The sequence below is a fragment of the Danio rerio genome, chromosome 4, assembly GCF_052040795.2.
Source record: "Danio rerio strain M-AB ecotype USA chromosome 4, GRCz13ab, whole genome shotgun sequence".
NCBI lineage: Eukaryota > Metazoa > Chordata > Actinopteri > Cypriniformes > Danionidae > Danio > Danio rerio.
Genome location: NC_141024.2, coordinates 73,419,683 through 73,429,384, shown reverse-complemented (window position 1 = coordinate 73,429,384; position 9,702 = coordinate 73,419,683).

Sequence of the window (9,702 nt, the reverse complement as noted above, 5' to 3'; positions counted from 1 at the left end):
ACCTGTTGTCCACCAGGGTTTTAAATTCCAAGTATTCACATGAGAATGACGAAACAATTGCATTTGAGCCATTTGATACATGATATCTAAATAAATCGTTTACACCAGACGCGGAACGCGCGTCAAGCGCAAGTGATTTACATGTTAGGTCAATGCAAACGCGAGAATAGACATCTTGCAGCGCAATACGCACGAGGTGAATTGAGCGGTTTGCGAGTTTGACGCGATTAACGAGCGTTTCGCACGAATCTCTCGAATTCAAAAATCTGAACTTCAGTGGACATTCGCACCGCGTTAACCAATCAGAAGCTTGCTTTTGTGGGGGCGTGATTGTGACGTAGAACCTGTTGATGGTGTCCCGGGGGAAATCCTTCAGGCGACACCGACAACAAGTCATCAAACTGGGCTTGGCTCAGTCAGAGGCACAGCTGAAAGTCTCCGTCATCCAGGTTCAGTTTCTGGAGGAGTTTATGAGCTCACAGAGCTGGATGCACCTCTGAAAGGATGTAGTGGACTCAGACACGACCCTAAACGTATCGACGCTGTTTTTCAGTCTCCATAAAGCACATTAACACTGTTATTTTCTTAATAAAATCCATGTTAGCCATTTAGCTACGAATGAAGCGAGTAAACTCAAATGTTCACGCGGCTATTTACGCACGATTAGCGCAATTTATCCGTGCGTTCCGCGTCTGGTGTGAACACAGCATTAGATAACCCTGCATCCTCTGACTACCTTCAGAATCTCAAGATCATGTCTGTTAGAATCTCACAAACCTAGGGCGTGAAAAATCTGTGCATTAGGTCCCTAACGAACGTATAATTGAAGAGTATGGGATCAGATATAAATCAAAACATGAGTAAAGAAGTTATCCAGTCTCAATTAGAAATGCAGTCTAAATTTTACACTCACCTGAAATTAGGGTCAGATTGTTACGACCATACTTCAAATTCAGTCATTGGGTTGTTAGAATGGAAGCCTAAAGATTAAAGCGTAACATACCTATCTTTCGGATGTTGGTAAGAAGTGGCATGCATCATGGCTTTCTCCCATGCCAGAAAATTGTCTGAATAATGGTTGCGCCTTCAAAGCTGAAAACTTACATTCTTCTCAATGTTTCATTCTAAGACTGGTTTGCTGGAGAAACATCAAAGTAGAAAGCCAAACTTGGCTGAAAGGCTATATCCCTTCAACACAATATTGAAATCTGCAGGAAGGTGGCTCTCCAGGAACAGGGTTGGCCACCCCTGCCACAATCCCTTTGGAGGGTCCTTCTGAAGGGATTAGAGCAGGGGTGCTCAACCCTGTTCCTGCAGAGCCACCTTCCTGCAGATTTGAGTTGCAACCCATCCCTACAGAAAAATCCAGCTTAAACCAGCCTAGGCTGGTTGGCTGGTTTTAGCTGGTCGACCAGCCTGGTTTTAGATGGGTTTTGGCCATTTCCAGGCTGGTTTCCAGCCATTTCCAGCCTGGTCTTAGTTGGCCAGGCTGAAAAATGACCAGCCAAATCCAGCTAAAACCAGCTATGTCCAGCTTAAACCAGGCTGGTGAAGCTGGTTTTAGCTGGATTTAGCTGGTCATTTTCCAGCCTGACCAGCTAAGACCAGGCTGGAAATGGCCAAAACCCCTCTAAAACCAAGCTGGTCGACCAGCTAAAACCAGCCAACCAGCCTAAGCTGGTTTAAGCTGGATTTTTCAGCAGGGATATCAAACACACCTGTCTGTAATTATCAAGTGCTGTTCAGGTCCTAATTTATTGGTTCAGTTGCGCTTGATCAGGGTTGGAGCTGAACTCTGTAGGAAGGTGGATCTCCAGGAACAGGGTTGGATTAGAGCATAAGGACGAGTAAGTACACAAGTACAGTGCAGTGTGTGACATCAAACAGCTTCTCTGCTTAAAGAACGATTTCCCAAATTGTCCATCAGTTCTGGAATGACACTTCAATATGGTGGCCAAGACTTTTTCAAGTGCCTTTCGGAGGGTAACGCATTTCATTTGGAATGCTCCATTGAGCACAGGTGTCAAACTCAGTTTCTGAATGGCCGCAGCTGTGTAGAGTTTAGCTTTAGCAGCTTCCCAAGGGAACCCACAAACAAAAAAATAGCATTTGTTAAAGATTTGAACACAAACAAGCATCTGTTGTATTACATTCACAACCCTGTTCCAGGAGATCTACCTTCCGGCAGATTTCAGTTGCAACCCTCATCAAACACACCTGACTGTAATTATCAAGTGCTGCTCAGGTTCTAATTAATTGGTTAAGGTGTGCTTGATCAGAACTCTGTAGGAAGGTAGCCACAAGTGAAGACCCCGGAGGCACATTGGCAACTGTTGATAGAGTATTACTAGTTTGCTCTGCGCTATCCAATTTGGTCAAACCGATAGAAACTAACACAAAAATCTGTGTTTGGACTTACATGTAGTATGGACTTGCTTTTTTTAGTTGAAGCTTGCCACCCACAACTTCCAAACAGAAGTCTTTGTCCCAGCTGCTGCATGCTTCCTCTACAATCGATGTCCCTGTACTTGTAAGGGCACTTCATCTCGATGCAGCCTCTTCCACAGCAAGTACAGTGCACTAACCCATCTGGCGAGGCTCAAACCTGAGGAATCTTGGGGTTTATGATGAACCCACACTCAGCAATGTCCATAGTTTGTACTGTTTTCAAACATTCTCCTCATTTTTCCTCTCCCAAGTTGTAGCTGTAAACTGATTTGTAGCAGTATTGGGGTAACAAGCTGCTCTCGCTGTTGATGGTGCAGGATTGCTTGAATCAGACACAGAGACGTCATGCATATTAGATGCAGTAAATCCTTCCAGCGCGAAAGTGACACCAAATTGGGCATCTGTGCTGCTTTCTGGTCCGTCTTTCAATGCAGCGTGCCTGCTCGGGGGAAACATCTGCCTTACTGGCTAAGGCTTTGCAGTGCAGGCGCAAAACAGACAGTTCCGTTTTCATGTGTCCTCCATTTTTTCATCACACAGACTGTGCAGAGAATCTAGTGCTTAGAAAGTATCCGCAAGGTCTTCAAAGGCATAACGGGCATAGCAGCTTTAGGAGATGCTTTCTGTAGCTGTGTAAGGTAGGAGTACCACGGTTCCTGTTTGAAGTCCTTAAAATCGGCACGCTTGTGCCTTCATCATCCAAAGGACTGGTAAGATTTGTTTTTGTGGAAGTCTATTCTGTGTCCTGCTTCTGCTCCCACTTTTGTGATGTGAGGTATCGTCCAATATGCAGGCTGCCCAGTCACAGCGGCTGTCTACCTACAACAGACTACTGCCTCCAACTTGAAAAGTAGAGCTGCCATGCTTGTGCAATGACAAGACGATATAGCCTCGACCAGACGATGACCTATTCAACCGGTGTGAGTACAAGACCTTGTAGGGATATTTTACAGTTTAACCCAAAGAATGACCAGTCTGGTAGATGAAGAGGAGCCGGAGTCAGAGATTTAAATAAATAAATCAAGTTTACTGAAGATAGTTTGCAGTTACATTCGCAGAAGCCAGCTTCAACACTCGCAATGAGTTCCTAGGCCGCTCTGCTTACAGTTTCAACAATCGAACAATTATGCTCTTTACACAAGTCCAGAAAGCTATAATATTATAGGCAATATCAGGACAACTAGAACAGGTGTCTTCTTCTTCCCTTGTTTTGGACCTCCAGTCATAGGAACAGATGGGGAGAGAGAGAGAGAGAGATATCTCCATGACCTATGACCTGGTTTGTGTGTCTCCTGAAAACAAAGTTAAAATAGACAGGCAAAAAGAGAAACAAGGACATAAAACATTCTTGCAGTTAGCAGTTTTAACTTATTCATCAGTTAAAATCAATTCACAGTTAAATACTAAGAAACAGGATGATGAAAAGGATAAACGGTGGTCCATGATGAGACGGATTGGAAAGCAGAAATCCGAATCCTTCAACCTGTAGACAACACAAGAGTAAAGGTATATGAATTTTGGATTCAATAGTTGTTTTTAATAATGTTGTTGTTGTTCTCTATGTACTCTACAATGTATTTAGTGTTTGCTTTTTTGTTCTGTTTTTGCTGTGATTTACAGTTACTGTTCATATTTGTGAAATGCTTTTGAGACAAGCATCTGTCTGACGATTTGTAAATGCAAACACTTGATTATTATTGGATATTAGAATTAAATACAGGGCTGCCTAATCTCAGGCATTCGGCATGAGACTCACACAGTTGGCAGTATTCTCACGACAAAAATCCACTAATCGCCACAACCCACCCCCCGCTATTTACTTATACCCCTACTTATGATCGCCGTCCATTCAGCACAACTACCCCCCTTTACTTATTCCCTGCATATGATCAGCTCAACAACCACCCTCTGCAATTATTCCCTGCTTATGATCGCCTTCCATTCAACAACCCCCACCCCGTTCTTCACTTGTTATCGCATATGATCACCACAACAATCCCCCTTCATTTATATCCCACTTATAATCACCTTTCGTCTAACACCCCTCACCCGCTCTTTACTTATGATCGCCATAACCCCCCTTACTTATTCCCCGCGTATGATCGCTAGGGATGGCTGACGTGAAACTGACGTTTCGACAGTGTCGAGATCCCGAAGCGCAAGTGTTTCGAAACACTGTACCGAAGCATGATCAGAAACACCCAAGTCACGTGACTAAAGTGTTTCGAAACACCTGGTCACGCGACTAAAGCGATTCAAAGCATGGATCAGCTTGAAAGCGTTTCGAGACCTGGCGAATCTTCATTTGACTGCCAAGGACGAAATATATCTTGTCTCATATGGCCTAGTGGACTGTGCGTGTGCTCGTTGATACTATGCTTCCAATGATGTTTATGGTTCGAATCCCGACTTGTACAAATACTCTGAAATCATGGTTTCATGTAATTTAATCATGTTTCTGATTGTGTAGCCTAAATAGGAAACAGCTGCAGTTACGCCATCAATATAGCATAATTTTTGTAACACTGTAAAACTATAATTAATATTTTTACAGTACTGTGATAGTTGGGTTTAGGGTTTGGGTAGACATTAATAAAATACAGTAAATGGGAAATTTAATGAATAATATAAATAGTTTTTGATAACTTCAGGCCACAGTTTCCGATCTAGCAACAACCCTGTTTTAAGACCAAAACAAGACATATTTATTCACAAATTGTTTTTTCGGATATCAGACCAATGTTAAAACAAAACGATACAAGAGCAAAGCATTACTAACTGGTATTAAAGCATTTCAAAACAACAACATCAGCCTGGAATCGAACCCACTAGTTCAGCATGGTAGTCATATACCCTAACCACTCCACTATATTACCTGAAGGTACATCTATACAAAGTGGGGTTTAATGCCTCAATTTGCTCAACTATTCTTTGCTGAAGCTGTTTCAGTGCATTACATACAAAAATGACCACTAGGTGTCACTGTAGAGTGGGGTTTCGAAACGTTTCGAAGCTTCGACACATTTGCTTCGACTGTTTCAGTGTTTCACGAAGCCTCGCTTTGCCCACCACTAATGATCGCCTTCAGTCTGACACAGGGGTGGCCAACCCTGTTCCTGGAGAGCCACCTTCCTGCAGATTTCAGTTGCTACCCATATCAAACACACCTGCCTGTAATTATCACGTGGTGTTCAGGTCCTAATTAATTGGTTCAGGTGTGTTTGATATGGGTAGCAACTGAAATCTGCAGGAAGGTCCATCTCCAGGAACAGGGTTGGCCATCCCTGGTCTAACACAAACCCCCCTTCTTCACTTTACATATGATCGCCACAACTCATTTTTATACCCTCACTCATTCTTGAGATGCAGCTGATCACAGATAGTTGAACAGATCTTTTGATCCTAGTTGCTTTGAGCATGTCCTGTCTTGTCGATATCCTTACGTAACAGGGGACATTAGTACTAGAAGAATCCAATGTGCAAGTAAAAATACGTACTAGCTATACTTACGTAGTCAATATAGCATAGGAACTAAGTCGACAAATAAACAAACAGAAGACATAAGGTTATCGGGGAACAGGCAGGAACAGAATAACCTAAGAATAGTAGATTAGGGTATTAGACGGATCTCCACGCCAGTCCTGAACACAGACAGAGAGCACATCAAAAACAACAACGAACTGACACGAGACAAGAGACGCGCTCTTCAGATATAGCTGGCAGGCTAATCAGGACAGCAGGGCTCTACATAGCACGTGACATAACACTGACGTAACAGATACACTTGGAACACTAAATTCATGTGACCAATCAGACACTCAGAAGTGCACACACACCTACAACCATGGGATGTTTATATGTTTATTTTAACGTCAGGAAATTTTTAAACAGAGACTTGTTGTGTTTGTATTATTCCGAAGGTTGATTGTTATCCAACCCAAGCTCATTCTGGAAACGTAGCCCCGCGGACGTTTCTGGAGACCGCGATTTACGTGACCGGAGGTACGTAAAGGCCGCGTTTGTTTTTTTTCGAGCGAACGCCGCGGGGCGGTGTGGCGCCGCTCCGCCCCTCCTCTTCGCGCTCGCCGGCCGATGGCTTGCCTCCGAGTGGAGGGCTTTCCCGACGCAATCAGTTTGTCCGCCTAGCTCACAGCGTTGCGTCGGCGGAGCGGAGGCCCCGGAGGAGGAGCCGGGCGCGGTGGACAACAACCGGGATCGAATCCGGGAAACAGCAGGTTCCGGAAATCAGGTGAGACGAAAAACGGAATCCGAAAAATGAGGGCGAGAACGCGGCGGGATCCGAAAACGCGGTCGAAATCGAAGACGAGGGCTTTTGCTTTTTTTTTTTTTTTTTTTTTTTTTTCGGTCCGGCGGCTTTTCGCATGAACGGCGCGGATCCGCGAAAACAAAAAAACGCTCGAATACGTACCTCCCGGGACGTAAATCGCGGTCCGCGGGGCTAAGTTTCCACAATGAGCCCGGGTTGTTTTCATCATAGGTGATATACAGTGTAACGAGCCATGTTTTTAATGTATAAACAGTTTCCCCTAACAGCCACCCGTCCAGGGGCAGGTTACCCTGGAAGACTGTAGGAATGACAGATTTGCCCAGAATAAAGGATTCTTTATTCAATCAAAACAATCTGTTGTACCCACAACCCCCAGGGAAACCAAATTTGGCCCAGAACTCCTTTTTAACCACATTTTGGCTCGAAGGCCTTGCAAAGAATTTGTGTGCATGTCGGACGAGGCTTAATGTTCCTGCATGTATAGCTGAACTTAGAGCAGGCTGGGATATTCTGCCAGTTGAACTGGATGTTGGCGAGAACTGCTCACAAAAAATACAGTGCAGAAATTATTTTCAGAACAACGTGGAGTGTATTTGCATCTAAATCATCTGCTATAAGATGACAAAGAGATACTGCCTGGTGGGATAAGCGTAGCCTCAGGTTGACATTCCACCTCAGACAATAACAGATATGTAGACCTTGGTCTGTGGACACTCTGTCTCCCAATACTTTGGCCCATAAGGTTCTCCATTTGACCGAACAATTTGAATATACATTACTGATCAATTACACCGACCAATGAATGATGTTTTGCTGAAATTAAATGTTAAGTAGTTGGCTGTTCAGTCACTCACATTGGATCCAGACTTTGATGTTGTTGGTTGGTGATAGACAACCTCAACCAGACCAATCAGCTTAAGCATGTATGTACCGGCCCGATTGGTCAAATCTTACTGGCAACTTATTCAGTATATGTTTCACACAGTGGATGCCCTTCCAGCTGTAACCCTGTGCTGGGAAACATTTATACACACTCATTCACACACATACACTTTGGCCAATTTCGTTCGTTCAATTCCCCAATAGCGCACGTGTTTGGACTTTGGGGGAAACCGGAGCACCCGAGGAAACCCATGCCAACACGGGAAGAACATGCAAACTCCACACAGAAATGCCAACTGACCCAGTCAGGACTCGAACCAGTGACTTTCTTGCCTTGAGGTGACAGACTAACCACTGAGCCACCATGTCGCCCAATTAATTATGCTCAATTAATTCTGAACAATTGATAATTCCTAATATCTAAAATCTGTTAGATTATCTAAATCAACTGCTAGCTAACACATAAAACACAAACTCATATCTTTGGAATCCAAATCCTCTTATTAGACTGCAATAATCTGAGCAACGGAAGCAGGGAACACTTCCGAAAAAGACATTAATTTAACTGGCATCTACGCTCATGTTTGTAACGACGGGGAGAGTGACAGAGACAACTGGAGGTAAGATCCACAATGCAGGTTTATTCAGCGTCAGGCAAGCAATGGTCAAACGGGTACAAACGGGTATATGCAGGCAGTCTAGAATCATGGTCAGTTTACAGGCAATAGGTCAGAAGGCAGGCGGCTAAACAGGAGAACAGGGAATACAAGGCTAGGGTCTAAACATGGATAAACAAGACAGGGAGAAACACGTTGTAATGTCCTGGTACAGCTAACAAGACTCGGCAAACTGGATGGGTGAATGAGTGGCTTATGTATGGTGTGTTATCAGTCCCTGACAAGGTTCAGCTGGTGAGAGTGTAATCAATCTTGATGAGCAGGCGTGAGTGTGACCAGAGAGCATGTATGTCTATGTAGTCCAGAGGAAGGCGGAAGTGTAGTTCATAGTGTTCGTGTGAGAACCAGCGATCGCTCTCCAGAGATTATGTGACAATCTTAGTCTGCCTGTTTTCCTTACGTCCATCTACCTGGCCTGTATCCCTTTTGCTAGTCTGAACACCCGCTAATGTCTACTTGGACTTGCATGATCTCCATCACAACAGAACTCACCATTCCTAAGCATCCGATGTCCAGACTGCAGATTTGCTCAGGAGGTTTGGCCAGAGGAGAACTGGTCGGGTTGTGCCCAGCAGAGCCTGGTTCCTCTCAAGGTTCACTCTTCTCTTCCGTCAATTGGTAAATCGCCGCTTTGGCTTGCTTGTTTGGGACTAGTGGAGCTGCACATCGGTGGAGTTGCTCATCTAAATACTAAACTTCATTGAAGCAGTTTCATCTTTAACTTTATTAAGATGAAGTTAAAGATCAGTAGTACAAAGTAGTTAGATTCGATGTGACTTGACTGTTTATTTCATCTTCGGTAGCTAAAGCTTGGCCGCACGGTGGCCTTAGCGGTCATAACTTCGAGAAAATGATTGAAGTCGCTGAAGCTTTTCACTAGTATTATTTCTATTGTTTCTTAATGTAATATTTGTCAAAATATACATCTTGGCGCTGTAGTGATCAGCAGTAAAGTTAGGAACTAGTGGAATTTACCTTGTGGGAAATAATTTCCAATATAAACAAATGCTGCAGAGCGAACACAACTCTCACCCTTTTGTTAAACTTAGCAGAAAAGTGGCAATTGAGACAGAGACCATCTGTCCTTGTTTCCAGTGCAACAACGCTCAACAACCCTGCTGAAGAATCCAGCTTAAACCAGCCTAGGCTGGTTGGCTGGTTTTAGCTGGTTGACCAGCCTGGATTTAGAGGGGTTTTGGCCATTTCCAGGCTGGTTTCCAGCCTGGTTTTAGCTGGTCGGGCTGGAGAATGACCAGCCAAATCCAGCTAAAACCGGCTTGACCAGCCTGGTTTAAGCTGGATATAGCTGGTTTTGGCTGGACTCCCAGCTTGGCTAGGCTGGTCAAGCTGGTTTTAGCTGGTCATCTCGCAGCCCGATCAGCTAAGACCAGGCTGGAAATGGCTGGA